Below are 9,544 nucleotides of genomic sequence, written 5' to 3' on the forward strand. Positions count from 1 at the left end.
CTAATTCTAATTGGGGCTTTCCTGATGGCTCAGTGGTAAAGAATCCACCTGCAGTGCAGGAGACGAGGGGCCTCAGGTTCAAATCTCTAGGTCAGGAAGATCCTCTGGAGGAGGGCTTGGCAACCCACTCCAGTATTCTTGCCTGAAAAATCCCACAGACAGAAGAACCTGCTGAGCTACAGTACACGGGATCACAAAGCATTGGATGCGACTGAAGTGACTGAGCATGACAATTCTAATTAGGAATGTAATTATCATGGTTTTTTTTTTTTTTATAATCCACAACTTTGTCTAGAAAATCACACAAACAGATCACTGATTTGAAAGAAATGCATAAATTTGTAGCAAGGCTTTGTAGTTACAAAAAACAAACAAAATTACCAAAGAATGCACAGATTAATGTTTATTTCACCTTTGTGTCATATTTCTGTACGCTTCACTAATGTTACATACAGAAAAAAAAAAAAGAAAAGCAAAACAAATGAAAAACTGAAACCACTAATGTTATCACTAACATTAACTAACATTATCACTAACATTAACCATCACTAACATGTTATCACTAATCACTAATGTTATCATTAGAATCATCAATGTTGTCAAGTAGGGAAACAAAATCTAGCAGCCATCAGCAAGAGTACAACACAGACAATTCTGTAAAAAGAAACAGAACTGCTAGAAAACTGTGTGCATCATATTCCTTCAAACTAGCAAAATGTGCTCCTGCATACAATGGAATATAAACAGAATTGTTCTCTTGTAAGGCACAGAAATGCAAATTTTTTTTTTTTTTTTTACTATTGTAGATGAATCAAATGTGTTTGTAATGGTTAATTAAGCTATTACAGAATGGGCCAGGAACATTATGGATTCTGGAGATGATGCCTACTCGAATTCTTGAAGGACAGTGGACCTAGTGATGTAGACCTAGTGAAAGTCGCTCAGTTGTGTCCCACTCCTTGTGACTCCATGGACTATACAGTCCATGGACTTCTCCAGGCCAGAATACTGGAGTGGGTAGCCTATCTATTCTCCAGGGGATCTTCCCCACCCAGGAATTGAACTGGGGTCTCCTCATTGCAGGCAAATTCTTTACCAACTGAGCTATCAGGGAAGCCCCAGTGGACAGTGGACACTCTAGCCAAAAATTTTTTAAAAAAATATAAACACAGAAATACAGGATAAAGGTAACTGAGGCTTCCCTTATTTCTTAACATCATTTAGATGGAAATCAAATTTAAATGCCATCCAATGTGCTTTTGAATAGGCTTTGGTTCAGCTCCCAAATATTGATTGCTTGACACAGTCTCCTATGAGAATACTCAGAAGGTGTCGTCTTAAACAACACACCTACTTTTTACGGTGGAGCCACTCTTAGTAGCTGTGCCTTCATGGGACAGCTATCTTTGGAGGAAGTTCTAACCTTTCCTTGTCTCAGTTCAGTTCAGTTGCTCAGTCATGTCCAACTCTTTGCGACTCCATGAACTGCAGCACACCAGGCTTCCCTGTCCAACTCCAACTCCTGGAGTCCACCCACACCCATGTCCATTGAGTCACTGATGCCATCCAACCATCTCATCCTCTGTTGTCCCCTTCTCCTGTCCTCAATCTTTCCCAGCATCAGGGTCTTTTCAAATGAGTCAGCTCTTCGCATCAAGTGGCCAAAGTATTGGAGCTTCAGCTTCAACATCAGTCCTTCAATGAACACCCAGGACTGATCTCCTTTAAGATGGACTGGTTAGATCTCCTTGCAGTCCAAGGGACTCTCAAGAGTCTTCTCCAACACCACAGTTCAAAAGCATCAATTCTTCTGTGCTCAGTCTTCTTTATAGTCCAGTTCTCACATCCATACATGACCACTGGAAAAATCATAGCCTTGACTGCTGTGACTCCATGAACAGCACCCACCAGGCTTCCCTGTCCCTGGGATTCTCCAGGCAAGAACACTGGAGTGGGTTGCAATTTCCTTCCCCAATGCGTGAAAGTGAAGTTGCTCAGTTGTGTCCGACTCTCAGCGACCCCGTGGACTGCAGCGTACGAGGCTCCCCCATCCCTGGGATTTTCCAGGCAAGAATACTGAAGTGGGTAGCCATTTCCTTCTCCAATAGCCTTGACTAGATGGACCTTTGTTGACAAAGTAATGTCTCTGCTTTTTAATATGCTGTCTAGGTTGGTCATAACTTTCCTTCCAAGGAGTAAGCGTCTTTTAATTTCATCACTGCAGTCACCATCTGCAGTGATTTTGGAGCCCCCCCAAAAAAGTCTGACACTGTTTCCACCGTTTCCCCATCTATTTGCCATGAACTGATGGTACCGGATGCCATGATCTTAGTTTTCTGAATGTTGAGTTTTAAGCCAGCTTTTTCACTCTCCTCTTTAACTTTCATCAAGAGGCTCTTTAGTTCTTCACTTTCTGCCATAAGGGTGGTGTCATCTGCATATCTGAGGTTATTGATATTTCTCCCAGCCATCTTGATTCCAGCTTGTGCTTCATCCAGCCCAGCATTTCTCATGATGTACTCTGCATATAAGTTAAATAAGCAGGGTGACAATATACAATCTTGATGTGCTCCTTTTCCTGTTTGGAACCAGTCTGTTGTTCCATGTCCAGTTCTAACTGTTGCTTCCTGACCTGCATACAGACTTCTCAAGAGGCAGGTCAGGTGATCTGGTATTCCCATCTCTTCAAGAATTTTCCACAGTTTATTGTGATCCACCCAGTCAAAGGCTTTGGCATAGTCAAGAAAGCAGAGATAGATGTTTTTCTGGAACTCTCTTGCTTTTTTGATGATCCAGCGGATGTTGGCAATTTGATCTCTGGTTCCTCTGTCTTTTCTAAAACCAGCTTGAACATCTGGAAGTTCATGGTTCATGTATTACTGAAGCCTGGCTTGGAGAATTCTGAGCATTACTTTACTAGCGTGTGAGATGAGTACAATTGTGCAGTAGTTTGAGCATTCTTTAGCATTGCCTTTCTTTGGGGTTGGAATGAAAACTGACCTTTTCCAGTCCTGTGGCCACTGCTGAGTTTTCCAAATTTGCTGACATATTGAGTGCAGCACTTTCACAGCATCATCTTTCAGGATTTGAAATAGCTCAACTGGATTCCATCACCTCCACTAGATTTGTTCATAGTGATGCTTCCTAAGGCCCACTTGACTTCACATTCCAGGATGTCTGGCTCTAGGTAAGTATGAGTGATCACACCATCATGATTATCTGGGTCATTAAGATCTTTTTTGTACAGTTCTTCTGTGTATTCTTGCCACCTCTTCTTAACATCTTCTGCTTTTGTTAGGTTCCTACCATTTCTGTCCTTTATTAAGCCCATCTTTGCATGAAATGTTCCCTTGGTATCTCTAATTTTCTTAAAGAAATCTCTAGTCTTTCTCATTCTATTGTTTTCCTCTATTTCTTTGCATTGATCACTGAGGAAGGCTTTCTTATCTTTCCTTGCTATCCTTTGGAACTCTGCATTCAAATGGGTATATCTTTCCTTTTTTCTTTTCTCAGCTCTTTTTAAGGCCTCCTCAGACAGCCATGTTGCTTTTTTGCATTTGTTTTTCTTGGGCATATGCCGGGGTCCAGCCCCAGTGGATCCAGGGAAATTCGAAGGAGAAACGGCTTCGGCGATCAGGATACGATAGCTTTAATTAAATATTAATTAGAGTTATAAAGAGTAATAGAATAAGGATAGCTCATCGAGAAAATTCAGTGGAGAAAAGAGGCTGAATAACTTGGTTTACGTGGAAAGCCAATAAAATTCCAAAATAAGGAATTTACATCACCTATGTAGGCCACAGGCGTCCTCCCGTTCTCCCAAAGGAGAGGAGACACTAAGGCCTCCCCAGTCAGATCTTAGAAGCCCAGGCATAATTAGTAGGCTTGACGAGCCTCCACGTTCCAGATGGGGATTCAGCCAGAAGGTGAGAGAAAGAACAACATGGGGAGACCAGTCTTTCGAGGAACTGATCCCATTTTTTATTTTTCCAGGGTCTGTTTTTATACACTGAGATGTTATACAAAAGTCACGCGGGGTCAGCAGTCCTGACTTTTATTAAAGTCAGGTGCTTCATACAAATGTATACAGAGGTCTTAGGGGTGTTACATCATCTTCTGGCCAGGGGGCATGCTGACAACTTATGACCCTCTCCTTGTGACAGCAGTCAGTCAACCAGAACACTTATTTCTCCAGGGGTGATTATTCTTAAAACAAATGCCACCTTCCGAAGGCACCAGATAAAGTTACATTCTTATAGGGTGAGGGTGTAGTGGGTTTTAATTAAGGAAAGAATTTGCTTAGCCTAAGGTCTAACGTGATTAATATCAAAGGTTAATACTTATTTCTTCTATATATTCATTAATGTGTATAAGGGCAGGGGATATGGAGACTTAGCAGTAAACATTGGCTCAACAAATGAAAAATCCTTCACCAATACAATTTCTAATCAGCCCACTATACTACACTAATAATTTTCTAACTTCTCAAAAGAATCTGTTTTTAGAAGGTTTAAAGCATCTCGTGCCTCTCACGGTTGGGAGGCTGTGAACAATCACATGTGGCCAGACAAGCCTGTCAGGCGAGCTAGAGAACCTTCAGAGGAGTTTGTAGATTGAAACACTCCTATCACACCCAGGAATTATTATTAACTGGAGCTCTAAGTTAACTCCTTCTCCGAAAGAGGTGGTGGGGGACAGCCCCCCGTAAAGTCAGAGGTGTAGGTGAGAGCACAAAGTAGTAAAGTAGGCAGTCTCTGGTTTTGGGGGTAGATGCTCGAGAATTTCCAGGAGGACTCCTGAGGCTCAATCCCGCCTTTCCATATGTTGAACCTCCTTCCTCATGACCTTTGCCACAGGCGGAGGTCCTCATGCTGGCTCCTGGCAGGCATGGTCTTGATTCCTGTCTCCTGTACAGTGTCATGAACCTCCATCCATAGTTCATCAGGGACTCTGTCTATCAGATCTAGTCCCTTAAATCTATTTCTCACTTCCACTGTATAGTCATAATGGATTTGATTTAGGTCATACTTGAATGGTCTAGTGGTTTTCCCTAGTTTCTTCAATTTCAGTCTGCATTTGGCAATAAGGAGTTCATGATCTGAGCCACAGTCAGCTCCCGGTCTTGTTTCTGCTGACTGTATAGAGCTTCTCCATCCTTGGCTGCAAAGAATATAATCAATCTGATTGTCTACCCTCCCTATTATGTGTAACAGTGTCTCTCTTTTCACAGTCAAGAGTCCATATTGCTATTTTATCAGCTTTAGCTCTAACATTAACAGCAGCACCACATATATTATCACTGTGAAAAGTGAAAGTGAAGTCGCTCAGTCGTGCCCGACTCTTTGTGACCCCATGGATAGTAGCCTGCACCAAGCTCCAACATTCATGGGATTTTCAAGGCAAGAGTACTGGAGTGGGTTGCCATTTCCTTCTCCAGGGAATCTTCCCAACCCAGGGATCGAACCCAGGTCTCTCACATTGTAGACAGATGCTTTACTGTCTGAGCCACCAGGGAAGTCAGTAATCATCAAAAGATTCTTCAATAAGGTACAGCAGCATCTGTAGCCAAAAGCGATTGAGATCACTTCACCTCTGCTGTTTGTTCAGTGTAATTAGCCATCATCCTCCTTGTTTGTTTTTCTCATCTTTCCACATAGGCTTAATTCCATCCTTAAAAAGTGAGTATTCACAGCTGGACATTAAATTACTAGGCAACTGGATATGGTTGTACAGAGCCCAAAAGCCTTCAAGAGTATCAAACTTAGAGATCAGCTGAAGGTTTGCTTTTGCCAAGTTTTGCTTTTATCATTTTTAAAAAGCCAGAGTGCCCATCTGTTCTGTAAGGGATGTTTCATATATTGTTCTGGATTAGCCACCTCCTGATAGATTTCTCTTTTCTCTGCAGGTAGGAATTAGGAGTAGAGGTGGTTTCTGGTTCCACAGTCACCATCTTAGATCCCTCTCCATAATAAGTTATTTTAAAAGTACTTCTAAGCATGGGTTATTTTATTTCTCCTTATAAAACTCTGTATTTCAAATGCTTTGGTTAAGAAAAACCAGTCTAAAACTTTGAAACTAAACACAGGCTTTTCAATCTTCTCCCCCATGCAACTATGCCCTTCACAGTATGGTGCTTTCTCTTCATAACATCCTGCTCGATGCAGTGATTTTCAGGAGGGTCATGGAGGAGAGGTGATGAGTCCTAGGGTGCAGGTGAGGAGTTTCCTGAACCTCTTGAAACACTACTTTTAAGTCAGTCTTTAGTTACTGCTTTTGAATGTGGATAGCAGTGCTGGATAGTCATGATACTTAAATTTGTTGAAATTTCCTGGAAGCTTAGATCGCATACTATTTTGGTGATTTAAAAAAAAGACCACTTAGAATAAAAACATACACTTATTAGGCATGTGCCCAGACTAGCCCTAGGGATACAACATGAATTATTGTGAACCTTAACACTGAGAAATCTTAAGATCAGGAAGCCAAATGTGTCATAAAATAATTTCGATTTAGTATGAGAGGTAATGCGTTGGAATTCCAGTAGAACTATTCAAAACCCAAAAGGAGGATGCCATCAAGGTGTTGCATTCAATATGTCAGCAAATCTGGAAGACCCAGCAGTGGCTACAGAACTGGAAAAGGTCAATCCTCGTCTCAATTCCCAAGGGTAGTATCAAAGAATGTGCTAACCATTGGACAATCGCACTCATCTCCCATGCTAGTAAGGTCATGCTTAAAATCTTGCATGCTAGGCTTCAGCATTATGCAAACCAAGAACTTCCAGATGTTCAAGCTGGGTTTAGAAAAGGAAGAGGAACCAGAGATCAAATTGCCAACATTTGCTGAATCATAGAGAAAGCTAGGGAATTCCAGAAAAACATCTACCTCTGTTTCATCAACTACACCATTTGACTACAGCATTTGACTGCGTGGATCATAATAAATTGTGGAAAGCTCTTATGGAGATAGGAATACCAGACCACCTTACCTGTCTCCTGAGAAAGCTGTATGCGGGTCAAGAAGCAACAGTTAGAACCCTATATGGAACAACTGATTTGTTCAAGGTTGAGAAAGGAGTACGACAGTACTGTCTGCTGTCACCCTGTTTGTTTAATCTATACGCTGAGCACATTATGAGAAATGCCAGGCTGGATGACTTAAAAGCTGGAATCAAGATAGGTGGGAGAAACATCAACAACCTCAGATATGCAGACGATACCACTCTAATGGCAGAAAGTGAAGAGGAACTAAAGAGCCTCTTGATGAGGGTGAGGGAAGAGTGTGAAAGACCAAGCTTACAACTAAATATTAAAAAAAAGTAAGTTCGTGGCATCCGGCCCCATTACTTCATGGCAGATAGAGGGGGGAAAGGTGGAAGTAGTGACAGATTTCCTCTTCTTGGTCTCTAAAATCACTGTGGATGGTGACTATGGCCATGAAATCAGAAGATGTTTTCTTTTTGGCAGGAAAGTTATAACAAACCTAGACTGTGTATTGAAAAGCAAAGACATTACTCTGCTGACAAAGGTCCATATAGTCAAGGCTATGGTCTTCCCAGTGGTCACATACAGTTGTGAGACCTGGACCATAAAGAAGGCAGAATGCTGAAGAATTGATGTCTTTGAACTGTGGTGCTGGAGAAGACCCCTGAGAGTCCCTTGGACAGCAAGGAGATCAAACCAGTCAATCCTAAAGGAAATCAACCCTGAATATTCATTGGAGAACTGATGCTGAAGCTGAAACTCCAGTGTTTTGGTCATCTGTTGTGAACAGCTGACTCACTGGAAAAGTCCCTGATGCTGGGAAAGATTGAGGACAGAAGAGGGCGTCAGAGGATGAGATGGCTGGATGGCATCACTGATGCAATGTACATGAACTTGGGCAAACTCTGGGAGATGGTAAGGGACAGGGAGGCCTGGGGTGCTCCAGTCCATGAGGTTGCAAAGAGTCAGACATGACAGGATGACTGAACAACAACAGCAAATGAAAGGTAAAACTTTTGACTGTGCAAAGCACAAGGAGAAAATTATCTGAGATGGAAAATCTTTACAAAGAAGTGATCTATAAGCCAGGTTTTGAAAATTATTTATGAATTACCTAGGTGACAAAACAGGCATTCCAGACAGGCCATTAGCCATTCAATAAATATTTATTGAGTGTCTACCATGTAGTAGGTGCCTCATGGGGTATAACATGCAAAGGCTGGAGATATAAGTGATATTTTAGAATATGTTATTGCCAAAGCAAAAATATAATAAATAGATGGAGCAGTAGGAAATGAAGATGTGAACTGAGGAAAGATATATCCAAATTCATATCCCATATCCACCACACTTACTTGGTCTATGCTGCTGCTGCCGCCAAGTTGCTTCAGTCGTGTCCGACTCTGTGTGATCCCATAGATGGCAGCCCACCAGGCTCCCCTGTCCCTGGGATTCTCCAGGCAAGAACACTGGAGTGGGTTGCCACTTCCTTCTCCAATGCATGAAAGTGAAAAGTGAAAGTGAAGTCGCTCAGTCATGCCCGACTCTTAGCAACCCCATGAACTGCAGCCTACCAGGCTCCTCCATCCATGGGATTTTCCAGGCAAGAGTACTGGAGTGGGTTGCCATTGCCTTCTCCGTACCTGGTCTATAGACGTCAGCAAATAACATAAGCTCATTAAATATCAGCTCTCCCATCCTAACAATATAAGAAAGACTTTATTAGGTTATTAGGAAAGTTAAATGAGCTTATAGTTGTAATAGTTCATGGCATCAAATAAGGACTAAAATATTAATTATTATATCTATCATCTTTTGCTGAAAAATAACTACAAAATATTTGTGGCCTACAATAATTGGCATTTATTTTCATGTTCATTGAGTCTGCAGGTCAACTGGTGAGCAACTGATCTAGACTGTGGTTGGCCAGGAAGTTCTGCTTCAGGCTTGTCTGCTTAACCCACATATCTCATTCTGGGCTCAGATTTCAGGGACAAAGGCAATCAGGGTATGTTCTTAGAGTGATGGCAGAAGCACAAGCCCAACCATGCAAGCTCCTTTCAAGCCTCTATTCATGCCACATTCCTAACATACCTTCAGTCAAAGTAATCACATGGCTAAGTCAAAAGTCAGGGCGGGAAAGCACTCTATGCTTTCATGGAAAAATGACAAGGATGTGGATGTATAATACAGAGAGGAATAAGGTTTGGCAGTGATTTACTTTGTGTTTTATATATATATATATATATATATATTTTTTTTTTTTTTTTTTTTTAATAGCAAAGGCCTTATGTATCATCCTAAGGAGTTTGAACTTCATTCTTCAGGTAATGGGAAAACACTTGATCAAACCTGTGATTTTATTTATTTATTTTGGATATTTATTTTATTTGGCTGTGCTGGGCCTTAGTTGTGGCACGTGGGATCTTTCTTTCTTTCTTTTTTTTTTTCCATTTTTGGCTATGCTTGGTCTTTGCTATTGCACCGGGGCTTTTCTCTAATTGCAGCGAGCAGGGGCCATTCTCTAGTTGCAGTGTGAGGGCTTCTCATCACAGTAGGTT

At 41.5% G+C, this 9,544-nt stretch overlaps 1 pseudogene; it reads right to left on the bottom strand.

Annotated features, from left to right (window-relative positions):
• Window positions 1-1,337: 1,337 nt before the first annotated feature.
• On the bottom strand, window positions 1,338-5,950 carry LOC102281356 (eukaryotic translation initiation factor 4E-like; annotated as a pseudogene).
• Between the last annotated feature and the right edge of the window lie 3,594 nt (window positions 5,951-9,544).

This window comes from Bos mutus, chromosome 9, assembly GCF_027580195.1.
Source record: "Bos mutus isolate GX-2022 chromosome 9, NWIPB_WYAK_1.1, whole genome shotgun sequence".
NCBI lineage: Eukaryota > Metazoa > Chordata > Mammalia > Artiodactyla > Bovidae > Bos > Bos mutus.